This window comes from Pogoniulus pusillus, chromosome 21 (assembly GCF_015220805.1).
Source record: "Pogoniulus pusillus isolate bPogPus1 chromosome 21, bPogPus1.pri, whole genome shotgun sequence".
Lineage (NCBI taxonomy): Eukaryota > Metazoa > Chordata > Aves > Piciformes > Lybiidae > Pogoniulus > Pogoniulus pusillus.
In genome coordinates this window covers 16787846-16801484 of record NC_087284.1, presented here as the reverse complement: position 1 = coordinate 16801484, position 13639 = coordinate 16787846, and the positions used below count along the sequence as shown (strand labels likewise).

At 45.3% G+C, this 13639-nt stretch overlaps 1 long non-coding RNA gene across 1 annotated transcript in view; it reads right to left on the bottom strand.

Annotated features, from left to right (window-relative positions):
- Positions 1-2048: 2048 nt before the first annotated feature.
- The window catches only part of LOC135184715 (uncharacterized), a 30006-nt gene continuing 18415 nt past the window's right edge, over positions 2049-13639 (bottom strand). Inside the window, exon 3 of the long non-coding RNA XR_010306135.1 lies at positions 2049-2429. This is a non-coding gene — a long non-coding RNA (uncharacterized LOC135184715). The remainder of the gene's footprint in view (positions 2430-13639) is intronic.

Genomic DNA, 13639 nt, shown 5'->3' with positions numbered 1-13639 from the left:
CAGCCGTGCACCCTATTGCATCCACTGCAGTGAGTTACCAGCACTAGATCCTGCATTGCCTTATCTGTGGAGCTCAGTCTCCTGTGCAGCTGTGCACCCTATTGCATCCACTGAGGTGAGTTACCAGCACTAGATCCTGCATTGCTTTATCTGTGGAGCTCAGTCTCCTGTGCAGCCGTGCACCCTATTGCATCCACTGCAGTGAGTTACCAGGACTAGATCCTGTATTGCTTTATCTGTGCAGCTCAATCTCCTGTGCAGCCATGCACCCTATTGCACACCACTGCAGTGAGTTACCAGCACTAGATCCTGTATTGCTTTATCTGTGGAGCTCAGTCTGCTGTGCAGCCGTGCACCCTATTGCATCCACTGCAGTGAGTTACCAGGACTAGATCCTGCATTGCTTTATCTGTGGAGCTCAGTCTCCTGTGCAGCTGTGCACCCTATTGCATCCACTGAGGTGAGTTACCAGCACTAGATCCTGCATTGCTTTATCTGTGGAGCTCAGTCTCCTGTGCAGCCGTGCACCCTATTGCATCCACTGCGGTGAGTTACCAGGACTAGATCCTGCATTGCTTTATCTGTGGAGCTCAGTCTCCTGTGCAGCTGTGCACCCTATTGCATCCACTGAGGTGAGTTACCAGCACTAGATCCTGCATTGCTTTATCTGTGGAGCTCAGTCTCCTGTGCAGCCGTGCACCCTATTGCACACCACTGCAGTGAGTTACCGGGTCCAGATCCTGTATTGCTTTATCTGTGGAGCTCAGTCTCCTGTGCAGCCGTGCACCCTATTGCATCCACTGCGGTGAGTTACCAGCACTAGATCCTGCATTGCTTTATCTGTGGAGCTCAGTCTCCTGTGCAGCCGTGCACCCTATTGCACACCCACTGCCTTATTATTGCCTGGTGTGCGCCACTGCCGCGAGTTGCCAGGAGCAGACTCCACCTGTCTGCACACGATTGGCCTATATGGCTGTGCTGACACTGCACGGCACTGTACTCGTTCTGCACCTGAGGTCCTGCCTAAGAATCCCTGGGCATACACACAGAGCATCCAGAAGAAGCCAGGAGAACAAGGTCAGAGACTGTCCTTTCCCCAGAAGCTGGGAAGATTCTCCTTTTCCCTGACGCCTTGAGGACTATAGCCCCGACATCCACGGGCAGAGTGCCCTGAAGACTGGACACTTGTATAGGCTGTGACATAGCCCCGGAGGGTGACTGATAATTAATAAGAATTTGTGAGTAAACCCTTTAATGCCTCTGTAATTCTCTACTGCCTTCTGCCATTATTAAATGCTAAGAAGGCCTGGTGGATATATATGGTTTGGATTTTCAAAGCTGCAGAGTTTCTCACAAAATAGTTGCCCATAATGCTATAATAAATACAGAAGTAGCAGCTGAGAGAAGGGCCTGATCTTTGACCTAGGAATTACAATACACAGCAGGAACTCCCCAGTATTTCTAGTGATCTGCTAGAACATCACTATCACTCTTTTTTCTTTTTTAAGAATAATCTTGTTTCCTATAGATCTCAGGAAGATCTTTTTTCCTCCTGAGTGCTGCATCACTTGAAGGGTTGGGGTATTTACCAGCTCTGCAACAGGATGCTGAGCCTAGCTTTTTACTGAGTCACTGTGGAGGGTCACACATAAGCCTTTTGCTCTGCTAATTTCTGTGATCTCATTAGCTCTTCCCCTTTGCAAGCATCTCACTCAACCACAAAAGAAAACAAAAAAGTCTATGCAGCGTAGCCATCATCACATTCCAGTTGCCTGGAGTTTAAGCACTGCTCAGCTCCTAGTTGTTCTGTGATGGGATCAGGCATAAACCAAATCTGCTCCTGATTCTTCCTGTCAACAAATGAACTAAAGGCTATAAACTAACTCCTTACTAATCTACTATTTCAGCGTATTAGCTAACATAAACCTGTTCCAGTGACCCATGTAATAACCACACTGACATTTTATGCTTGGTTTCTCGATTGCAGATGTATGTGATTAAAAAGTACAAGGGATTTCTTTATGCAAACCTATTAATAGCTTGGGGATTTTTTGGTTTAGTTTTTCAGGTACCGTGTTTTAAGTTAGATGCGCGTGGCGCGTGGCAGCGGCTGGTGTCGGGAGCCACTGCAACGTACACTTAAGCTTCCTTCAGCCAGCCACAGAGAGAAAATTGATGGAGCCTTCTCTGGGGCTCATGTGTTCTTCCTTGCCTGCCGTCTCCCACGCTGCTGGTGTATTACTCTGCTTTCACTGGAAAAGAATGCAGGACATTCAAGCTATTCCAAGCAGCATCCTTGATGTCTGGATTTCATGGGAATGTTTCGCACCACAGTTATTGCTAGCTGTTAACTTTCATGCCTCGGACTGTTTTCTTTGGCAGCTCCCTCTGTTTTGCTAGCCGGACAGACGTCAGCCAGAGCAGCCTTGCTGCAAACAAAATGAGTGGCCATCTATCATACTGCTGCCAACAGGGGGACCCAGCTGATGGCACCCTCCTAGGTGGCAATAAAAGGAGGAGGGGAAGAAATAGAAAATAACAGTAAAAAAAATTAAAATCCAGATTTGCTCTGATCTTCAGGAAGGGCTTTCGACTCATTAAAAGGAATTACTTGGGATTTCAGCATCTCAATGCAGTTAACAGGTATTTAGGGAATTGTGTGCATACAGAGAAGCAAGGAGACAGTGGCTGTGGCTGAGAAATTCTGGCTCTCTCCATGAGCTTCTCCATGTTGTAGAAAAACTTTTTAAAGCAGTTCCCCTCCAAGGAATGATTGAAGAGGCTTGGAGGAGGTGAGGGAGTGCAGTATATACTCCATCACCTCTCCCACTTGCACATCTCTTTTGTCACTAGTGCTGTCTGTCATTAGGAGGTCACACACCAGAGTGGGCTAACCATTCTTCATGGCCTTACAGCAGGCATCAATTCAAAATATCCTCAACACTGGCTTGACATTGCAGGAATGAAGAAGGGGCATGGGAAGAAATGGATTATGTTTTAAGCTATTCTTGTAGTTGATTTGATTGATACCACTGAGATAATACAAAGCTTGGACTCAGACCCAGAGTTTGTCAGGGTTCATTGTCTCTTCAGATAGAGTGCTTGGTTCAATCCCTCAAATTGGGGGCTACAGAAAGTTCAGATGCCAATCTGGTTTGCAGTTTTCTTCACGTAGCATATGAAAAATTAGGTCTTCAGATGGAGTTCATGTACCACAGGGAGAATAAACTGTTTGTGTCATAGTCAAAACCCAGAATCTATATTTATTGGGAAGCTGGGATTATATTAGTTCAAAAACTCTGTAAATCTCAGCCTGTGGCAAGTAGAAAAACAGAGGAAGATGAGTGTCTTTTAGCAGATTATTTAACAGGCTCTTTATGCTGTTTTTCTTTTCACTTGGAGTGCTTCTATAAAGAAAGCTCATTGCAAAGTGTCATAGGAAAATCTGCTGAGCACAAAGCATTTCCTCAAATCATCTCAAACTCGACAGCAACTTGGAGAGTGGAGCCTGCCCCAGACCTGGTAGGTCCACTGCAACCACAAACTGGTTCCTGCCATCAAGATCTGAAGAGCTGTCATCCTGATAGTCTCTGCAGTCACTGGAAGGAGAGGTGCATGCTTCCAGGAGGCAAGGCGGATGTTTGGCTCTGAATTAAGAGGCTGTTTGGGTTATCTGCATTTCTTAGGAACTCAATAAAGACACACCAAATGAAATGCCATAGTGCCTCTGTAAATATTGAGTGGCTTATACATCTTTGTCAGTCAGCAGTTGGTGTAAAACCACAGAATATCAAACGATAAGGAAACTACAGATTTGAGAAGGAAAATGTCCTGGTAGGACATAAATCCTCCCAGGATGGTTTAAGCCTTGCTCTCCTCCTCCTGTTGCAGGTCTGGCAGTTGAGTAGATGAGCCAATGGAGGGTTTGGCTCCAGCAAAGCCTGGAGGGCTAAGGGCTTAGCACCGTGTGTCAGGTGTCTTGTGCTGCCCCTCAGTGTGCCTGCATTGTCACACGAGGCACGAAGCTTTGGATTCATTGGCCAGAACAATGATGCTAGTGCCTATTGGCCAGTTTTATTTTCAAACTGATGCATTTAATGGGGGGCAATTTAGAAACTGTGCCTCTCTGCACTGACCCTCCACCGGGAGCAGCACCCATTCACAGCTTGCTAACTGGGAATCACAGCAGACACTTGTTTGCAGCTTGCCTTCTCTTCCTGCTGCTCTTTCCTTCAGCAGAGGGGGAAGGGGATCATGGGACCATGCCTGGGCAAGCCAGGACATGTATTAGGTCTATACTTGCCTTCCACGACAGAGGCTTGGACACACTGCCAGTATGTCTACCTGGCAATAATCCCTCATGGTTTTTATCACTCCTTGCACTTTGAAACATTAAGAAAGGAATGAGGTTTGAGTGTTTTTTTAAAAAACATAGCAGCCTGAGGATCAAAGGTGAGGTGAGACAAGGTCAGTAGGGAGAAGTAATGCCTTACTGTAAGCACATAAAGCAAAAGCATCTGGCCCAATAAAACATATGTGTCTCGTAGCCTGGCCAGAGGTCAGCAGCAGAGTGTTGCTCTGGTGTGGTACACAGCCTTCACTAGCTGGTGTTGCAGTCATGCACAAAGCAGTTCTTCACAGTACTGGCCCTTGCAGAGGTCAGAGATGGAAATAAACAGCTTAGGGTTTCCTTCAACACAGAAGAGAAAGTGCTCTGCCTTCCTGTATACAACATCTGAAATGGTCAAGTGAATCAGTGTGCTGGGCATGGAAGGTGTAGAGCAGGGGTCCTCAAACTATGGCCCACGGGCCAGATATGGCCCCCCAGGGTCCTCAATCCGGCCCGCTGCTATTTACAGAACCACTCCCCCCCGCCCCCCTCCACAGGGGGTTGGGTGGGAAACCAAGCAGCCACTTCCTGCCACTTCATCCTCTCACCAGCCTCCGCAGCCCCCAAGCACCTGATGGGACTGGGCTGGAACCAAACTACAGTCCGGCCCTGGTACTACTGGTCTAGAACCAAACTATAGTCCAGCCCCAACACTACTGGTCTGGAACCAAACTATAGTCCAGCCCTGATACTACTGGGCTGGAACCAAACTATAGTCCAGCCCTGATACTACTGGGCTGGAACCAAACTATAGTCCTGCCCTGACACTACTGGGCTGGAACCAAACTATAGTCCAGCCCTGACACTACTGGGCTGGAACCAAACTATAGTCCTGCCCCAACACTACTGGGCTGGAACCAAACTATAGTCCTGCCCCAACACTACTGGGCTGGAACCAAACTATAGTCCTGCCCCAACACTACTGGGCTGGAACCAAACTATAGTCCAGCCCTGATACTACTGGTCTGGAACCAAACTATAGTCCAGCCCCTGACACTACTGGGCTGGAACCAAACTATAGTCCAGCCCCAACACTACTGGGCTGAAACCAAACTATAGTCCAGCCCCTGACACTACTGGGCTGGAACCAAACTACAGTCCAGCCCTGATACTACTGGGCTGGAACCAAACTATAGTCCAGCCCTGATACTACTGGGCTGGAACCAAACTATAGTCCAGCCCTGATACTACTGGGCTGGAACCAAACTATAGTCCTGCCCTGACACTACTGGGCTGGAACCAAACTATAGTCCAGCCCTGACACTACTGGGCTGGAACCAAACTATAGTCCTGCCCCAACACTACTGGGCTGGAACCAAACTATAGTCCTGCCCCAACACTACTGGGCTGGAACCAAACTATAGTCCTGCCCCAACACTACTGGGCTGGAACCAAACTATAGTCCTGCCCCAACACTACTGGGCTGGAACCAAACTATAGTCCAGCCCTGATACTACTGGTCTGGAACCAAACTATAGTCCAGCCCCTGACACTACTGGGCTGGAACCAAACTATAGTCCAGCCCCAACACTACTGGGCTGAAACCAAACTATAGTCCAGCCCCTGACACTACTGGGCTGGAACCAAACTACAGTCCAGCCCTGATACTACTGGGCTGGAACCAAACTATAGTCCAGCCCTGATACTACTGGGCTGGAACCAAACTATAGTCCAGCCCTGATACTACTGGGCTGGAACCAAACTACAGTCCAGCCCTGATACTACTGGGCTGGAACCAAACTATAGTCCAGCCCTGATACTACTGGGCTGGAACCAAACTATAGTCCAGCCCTGATACTACTGGGCTGGAACCAAACTATAGTCCAGCCCTGATACTACTGGGCTGGAACCAAACTATAGTGCAGCCCCTGACACTACTGGGCTGGAACCAAACTATAGTCCAGCCCTGATACTACTGGGCTGGAACCAAACTATAATCCAGCCCTGATACTACTGGGCTAGAACCAAACTATAATCCAGCCCTGATACTACTGGGCTGGAACCAAACTATAGTCCAGCCCCTGACACTACTGGTCTGGAACCAAACTATAGCCTAGCCCCAGACACTACTGGTCTGGAACCAAACTATAGTCCAGCCCTGACACTACTGGGCTGGAACCAAACTATAGTCCAGCCCCAACACTACTGGGCTGGAACCAAACTATAGTCCTGCCCCTGACATGACTGGTCTGGAACCAAACTGTAGTCCAGCCCTGACACTACTGGGCTGGAACCAAACTATAGTCCTGCCCCTGACATGACTGGTTAGCTATGTCAGCACAACTCATGTGACCTCATGGAAATGAAGTCTCTTCAGGTACCCAACTGGGGAGTTAGAGACCTTCTGAAGCATCATCCCCCAGTTCTAAACAGATACACATTGTGATGAGGTTCTGTCCAGATTCCCTCTCCTATTAGCTCATGTCCTTGTCCTGCAGTAATTTATAAGCATCTCAGACCTCCTGAAAACTGTAGAGCTAGATTTCATGTGGCTACTGAAATTCAAGCATGATACTGGACTAGCTGGCAGCTTATGGTTGCATCCACTTAGCAGTAAGAGAGACTAAACAATTTTACTCTGTCATAACTCATTTCTTTATGTTTGAAATACTAAGGGGAAACACATGAAGAGAGACAGTGTCAAACTTTGCACACTGGTTGCACCTTATACTCGTTTTGGAGTGAAATAACTGACCTTCACATCTTCTGAGGCATGTAGGATGTGTAGTCTACTTTTGTAGCCTTCACCTTTGGTCTCGTGCCTGTTTCAGACTCAGGCCTCAAAGCTTCTCAAGAAGGACCTGGCCAGATGCAAAATTATTTTCTAAACATCCTGAAAATATGCAGGTTTGTGAAAATTGTGCCTGGCATTTACTTCCACACTACCTTGCCAATGGAAAACAAATCCAAGTGCCAGTGATTGTCGCTCACTAAAAACTCTGAACTGTGTGTTATAGGTATTCTTGTTAGGCAGTGTCTGTTATGTTTGGCTGCAGAAGTAACTTGGCTTTCATTTTATGCAAATGAGCCCATCAGAAACATCTGACAAAACCCTGGATGGCCTGGCAGGATGGCTTCCTGGATGCTGCTGCACTTCAGAAAGAGGGAGCGTGTATATATACCCAAATTGGAAACATCAGAGGTTGTTTTCTCTGCCACATGAGCTTCAAGGAAACAGAAGGCTCCTCCATGCAGGCTTACAGGAAGGAGATACACCAGCACCTGCTCTGGTTCCAGCTGCTGATCATTTTATACTGAAGAGAAGCCATCCTACTGACATCCATGGTTCCCATCAAGTGTGTAATATTGATGAAAGTCTTGTAAAACTGAAGCAATCTATAAAGGGACACTGCCTGAAGGAGTTGTAAAATTTACATCAACATAAAAAGACTTAATCCAGAGCTTGTGACTGGATTAATCACTTGTAAGTGTTCAGGTGGTGCAAGTCAACCATTCCTTGCCTGTAGGTTGTTCACCAGGGAACTGCTTTGTCCATGCACCATTGCTGCTGTGTAATTCATCACCTGGGCCCCATAATTCTGCTTCTGATTCCTGGCTGAGCAACTAAACACTTTTAGTCCTGTTCACCTATTTAAACAGGAGCATAAGGAAGAAATAACTGCAAAAAATAATGAACTGACAAAAGGCATTTTTCAAAAGCACTTGCATCCTAAATTGAAACAATCCTGGCCCAGATATTTAGAGCAAATAAAGTCTTTTGGCAATCCTTGGCGTCTCTATAATCAGCTAATCACAAGTTTGGTGTAGCTAGACAAGAACACAAAGGATTTCATTACAAATGCCACTCTTTCTAAAACCAACACACCCTGATGTCAAACCTGCTCTGCTTCAGCAGAGGGAGGTCAGTAGAGACAGATTTAGGCAAAAAGAGAGAAGAAAATCATTACCTTTCCCTTGTGTAATTCTCTATCCCATTAAACTGGGCCAATTTTTGTTATGTTGATTGAAAGGTATACTTGAGAAAGGTACTGCTTAGGTCTTGTTTCACTATAAAAAGTCCCTGGCATAAGGCTAGCTATAACTCTTCTAAACTATCCATTTTGAATGACTGTCATTAGGAAAGAATTTAGTGGCTTTGCATTTCATATAAGGTAATGGTTTCTAGAGGATTTGGAGCAGCAAATAACTTTAAATGGTCTCAGAAGAAGTCTGGATGACGTACAGCACCTGAGAAAGTCTGCCTTTTACCAACGATTTTAAAGCATCTATTACTCCCTGTTCTTGTTCTAAACCACTTCTTCCAACACAGATAGGAACAACTCGACCAGTATTGCTCTACCATTACCCTCTCAGTTACAGTTCGTGCTAATCCTACCCAAGGTACTACCTAAGAGCTTTAGGAGCTGCAAAGCAATATAGTGGGCACTCCTGGGGGGAATTTTGAAAGAAAAACTGCTTTTTATATATAATATAACATCTTCAGTGGATGTCTTACAAACTAACAGCTGGTCTGGTAAACAGAGGAAACACAGCCAGAAGATTTGATCCCAACTCTTACAATGATGTAAGTCAGGACAGATCCATCCACTGTCAGTTCACGCATCCTGTAGACATGCCCCATAGCTTTTTTCCCTCAGTGGGAGAATATTTTGTGCTGTATGCTGCTAATGGAAGTGCTGTGTAGCTTTATTACCTGCTGCTGTTGAGAACTGGTGGAGAGATTACAGAACCATACAGTACTCTGCATTTGTGGGCACATACAGCTCACTTTGAACCACTGGAAAACATATATAGAGGAAAGTTTCTAGGAACAAAATCTTGTCAGCTCATGGACAGTCAAGTTTTCCAACTGAATTCAGTTCTTTCCTTTGAGACAGAAGGAAAAAAACTCTTAAAGAATGGTGAGGCTTTGGAACAGGCTGCCCAGGGAGGTGGTGGAGTCACCTGATAACACTCTGTGTGTTGTGAGGCCTCATTTTCCGTACGTCACAGCACAGGTCTCGTATATATGTATATAACACAATGAGAGACAAGGACTACTGTTCTGCACTTACACAAGAACAATGTGAAAAATCTCCTGATGTATCTGTACATTGTAAGGCACTATGTCTTAAATGATATAAAAAAGAAGGGGGGGAAATAACCACTGTTTGGAAAGAGACAGCAGTAGGTTTCACAGTATCACAGTATCACCAAGGTTGGAAGAGACCTCACAGATCATCAAGTCCAACCCTTTACCACAGAGCTCAAGGCCAGACCATGGCACCAAGTGCCACGTCCAATCCTGCCTTGAACAGCTCCAGGGATGGCGACTCCACCACCTCCCCGGGCAGCCCATTCCAGTGTCCAATGACTCTCTCAGGGAAGAACTTTCTCCTCACCTCCAGCCTAAATTTCCCCTGGTGCAGTCTGAGGCTGTGTCCTCTTGTTCTGGTGCTGGCCACCTGAGAGAAGAGAGCAACCTCCTCCTGGCCACAACCACCCCTCAGGTAGTTGTAGACAGCAATAAGGTCTCCCCTGAGCCTCCTCTTCTCCAGGCTAACCAATCCCAGCTCCCTCAGCCTCTCCTCGTAGGGCTGTGCTCAAGGCCTCTCCCCAGCCTCGTCGCCCTTCTCTGGACACGCTCAAGCATCTCAATGTCCCTCCTAAACTGGGGGGCCCAGAACTGAACACAGCACTCAAGGTGTGGTCTAACCAGTGCAGGGTACAGGGGCAGAATGACCTCCCTGCTCCTGCTGACCACACCATTCCTGATGCAGGCCAGGATGCCACTGGCTCCCTTGGCCACCTGGGCACACTGCTGGCTCATGTTCAGGCGGGTATCAATCAGCACTGCCATTGTGCTATATATGTATATAACACAATGAGAGACAAGGACTATTGTTTTGCACTTGGAAAGAGACAGCAGTGGGTTTGTCACAGAAGTATTAAAGACTAAGAACCAGAATGGAAAATAATGTAATCAGTACATTTGGACCCCTTGTTGCATGCATTTATTAAACATTCTACTTCCTATGATACATTAACAGAGAAAATTGGCAAGATTTACCCTTCTAATCATAGAATCATGGGATTGTTTTGTTTGGAAAATACACCTATGACCATCAAGTCTAACCACTGACCTAACACCATCATAGTCATGAAACCACATCCTGAAGTGCCATGTCCACAGGTTTCTTGAACATCTTCAGGGATGGTGACTCCACCACCTCACTAGGCAACCTATTCCTGACCACTCTTTCCATAAAGAAATTTTTCCTAATATCCAATCTAAACCTCCCATGGCACAATTTAAGGCCATTTCCTCTTGTCCTATCATCTGATACAAGAGAGAAGAGACAGATCCCCACCTCACTCCATTCTTCTCTCAGGTAGTTATAAAGAGCAATGAATTCTCCCTTCAGCCTCCTCTTCTCCAAACTAAACAATCCTAGTCCTCTCAGATGTTCCTCACAAGACTTTTTCTCTAGACTTCATCAGCTTTCTTGTCCTCTGGACACAATCCAGCAACTCAGCTTCTCATAACAAGGGGCCCTAAACTCAACACAGAATTTGAGCTGTGGCCTCACTAATGACAAGCACAGGGGCATGATCAGCTCCCTATTTCTGTTGATTACACTGCTCCTCACACCGGCCAGAATGCTGTTGGCTTTTTGGCCACCTGAGCACACTGCTGGCTCATGTTCAGATGTTAAAGGTCTTTTCCAATCTTAATGACTCAATGATTCTAGGAAAATAAATTAGGAGAAAAGCCCCAAAACATTTGTGACATTGAACAATTCCAATTTAGATGTGCAATGCAAATATTTTTGCCTATATTCATTTGGTCTAAACTAGCACCATATATTTTCAGTAACAGACTTCGGGGTTTTCCTCACTCTTCTTCATACTCTCATTATTTTAATGATGGTAATACACCTTACATCTCAACTTCAAACCTTGGCCAATGATGGTTTTGCTTAACAGTGCTGTAATGTCAACCTACTGTGATGCTTAGGTGATAGCTGCTGTTACTTCTTCTATTTTATATCACACTTCTCAAAATAACTTGTCCAATCCTACACCTTGTTCAGGCTTGCTCAGTCTAATACCAGGTGAATAACAGCTGTCAAGAGATTTCTTCTTTCTCAAAGCCTGTCAAACTACTCAGCTGATTGTTGTTAAGAGCTGCCAAGTACATGATTCATGTTCCTTAGTGTTGGGGGAAATGATAAAACAATAGAAGCGACAAAGTGATCCAGATACTTGCTGTTATAAAAGAAGATATATATATATATATATAATTACATATATATATATATAATTCTCAACAGAACTTGCTCTCAATCAGCCTGTTCAAGCAAAGCATCTTCTATTCAAAGCAAAGCATCTTCTATTCAAAGCAAAGCATCTTCCATTCAAAGCATCTTCTATTAAAGCAAAGCATCTTCTATTCATGTCCTTGCTGCAGTGCCATGAAAGAACAATATGATACCTGAAAGCTCTCCTAGGTAAACAGTGCTACTCTTCTGCATGTCTTTTAGAGTGCTGAGATCTCAAGTCTACCACTTTTTTCCACGGAAAAGACTTTCTTTCTCTCAGTTTCCAGTGTCTACCTTTCAAGGGTATGCACTAGAAATGAAGACCAAGAGTTTGTCTGTTTTTTTTAATACAAGTGAAAGCCTCTAAAAACCCCAAACAGCAACAAAACCCCTCAACTCACCCCAAAACAAAGCCAGAAATCCACAAGCAAATGTTTCCAGTGCTTCTAGAAGCATCTAGAAGCAAGCATAACAAACAGTCCAATCAGCATTTCACTTGCAGAATTAGTGATGTGCCATAGACCAAATTCTGCCAAACTTTCACTGACTGAAAATATTTCTCATTCAGACTAGCAGAGAAAGCTCTTGGGAGGATGTACCCTTTACTGCTTAAGAAAGAATCTGGCTCATTTTCAGGCTCTGCTATACTTAATGGCAATTAAAAGAACCAATCAGTCTCTCGCCATTCAGTACTTGATCCTTTTCAGACACAGAACATTATTTAGCTATTTGCAACATTTTCAGGGGGCTCATCAAGGGAAAGAGAAATCCATTTATAAAAGGCTTTCTCTCTGTAATATAGCTCTGGAGGACACACAAATCCACTAAAGTAAAATGGTGGTGGGAATAACTGGCATTCTAGAACAGAGTGCATCATCCTCCACTCATTTTCCACGACAGGGAAACGTTAGAGCTATATACAATTACATCTGCTGCATCTTTCTGTGAAGCCAAAATGAACTCATTTACTAAGGACATAAATCCGGCTCCTCCCAGCACTCGGTCAAACACAAGTCATGCAGTTCATCACAAGCAAGAACTTTCCTCTGCTACAGCCAACATACAAATTCCAGACCTATAGATTTACACAGGTCTCTTTCCAATGGCAACGATCCTGATACCTCATCAGCATAACTATAGACACATTCAGTTTTTCTATGTGAGTTCCTACAAATCAGGAACAGATGATCTGTTTACTTTTTAAGGGTGTGATGTACTCCTTTTACCTTCAAGGCAGTTCAGATTATTTAAGGTAGTAGTGACATAGAGCAGATTAGCACCTTTAGTGAGGCTTTTCAACATGAAGAGCAGAAAAGAGCCATGAGACTTAGGCACTTAGTGCCATGGTCTAGTTGAGTGGCTAGGGCTGGGTGCTAGGTTGGACTGGATGATCTTGGAGGTCTCTTCCAACCTGGTTGATTCTATGATTCTATGACTTCAGAGAGTAGGTGTCTCAGGTAAGCTGGTCTTTAGGTACACTCCATGGAGAGTATCAGTGAGCTCTCCACTATGACAGGACCTTATACAGTAGCTCACATGTAGAAACCTTAATCTGTGATTAATGTGGAGCTGAATCCAAAGCAGTTTCCATCCCAAGATAGCTAAGTCTTACTTCAGTTGTGCCATACAGTGATTGCTGCAGCAATTCCTGACTCTTCACACAGGACAGGTCCTCAACATATCCCTCCCGTTGCTTTCAAGGAAAGAGCTGGCACCCAGCCAAAAGGTTTATCAGACCCAAGTTCTCCTTAGGCAAGTGCCACACCTAAGCCTCAGGGCCTCCAGGAGTACTATGGCAGCTATTCACCCTTGTGTAACGCTGCTGCAACTGTAAAGGTAATTACACACAGGCAGTCTGGTTGCAAGCCAGGTGTACCTCCCTTCTGCAAACACTGGAGCAATCTCTAAGGCACTGAGAAACATTTCAGTAGGCCCTCAAAATGATCTAGTGCTCAGTAAATACGTTGCCATCTTTTCCACAGTGATT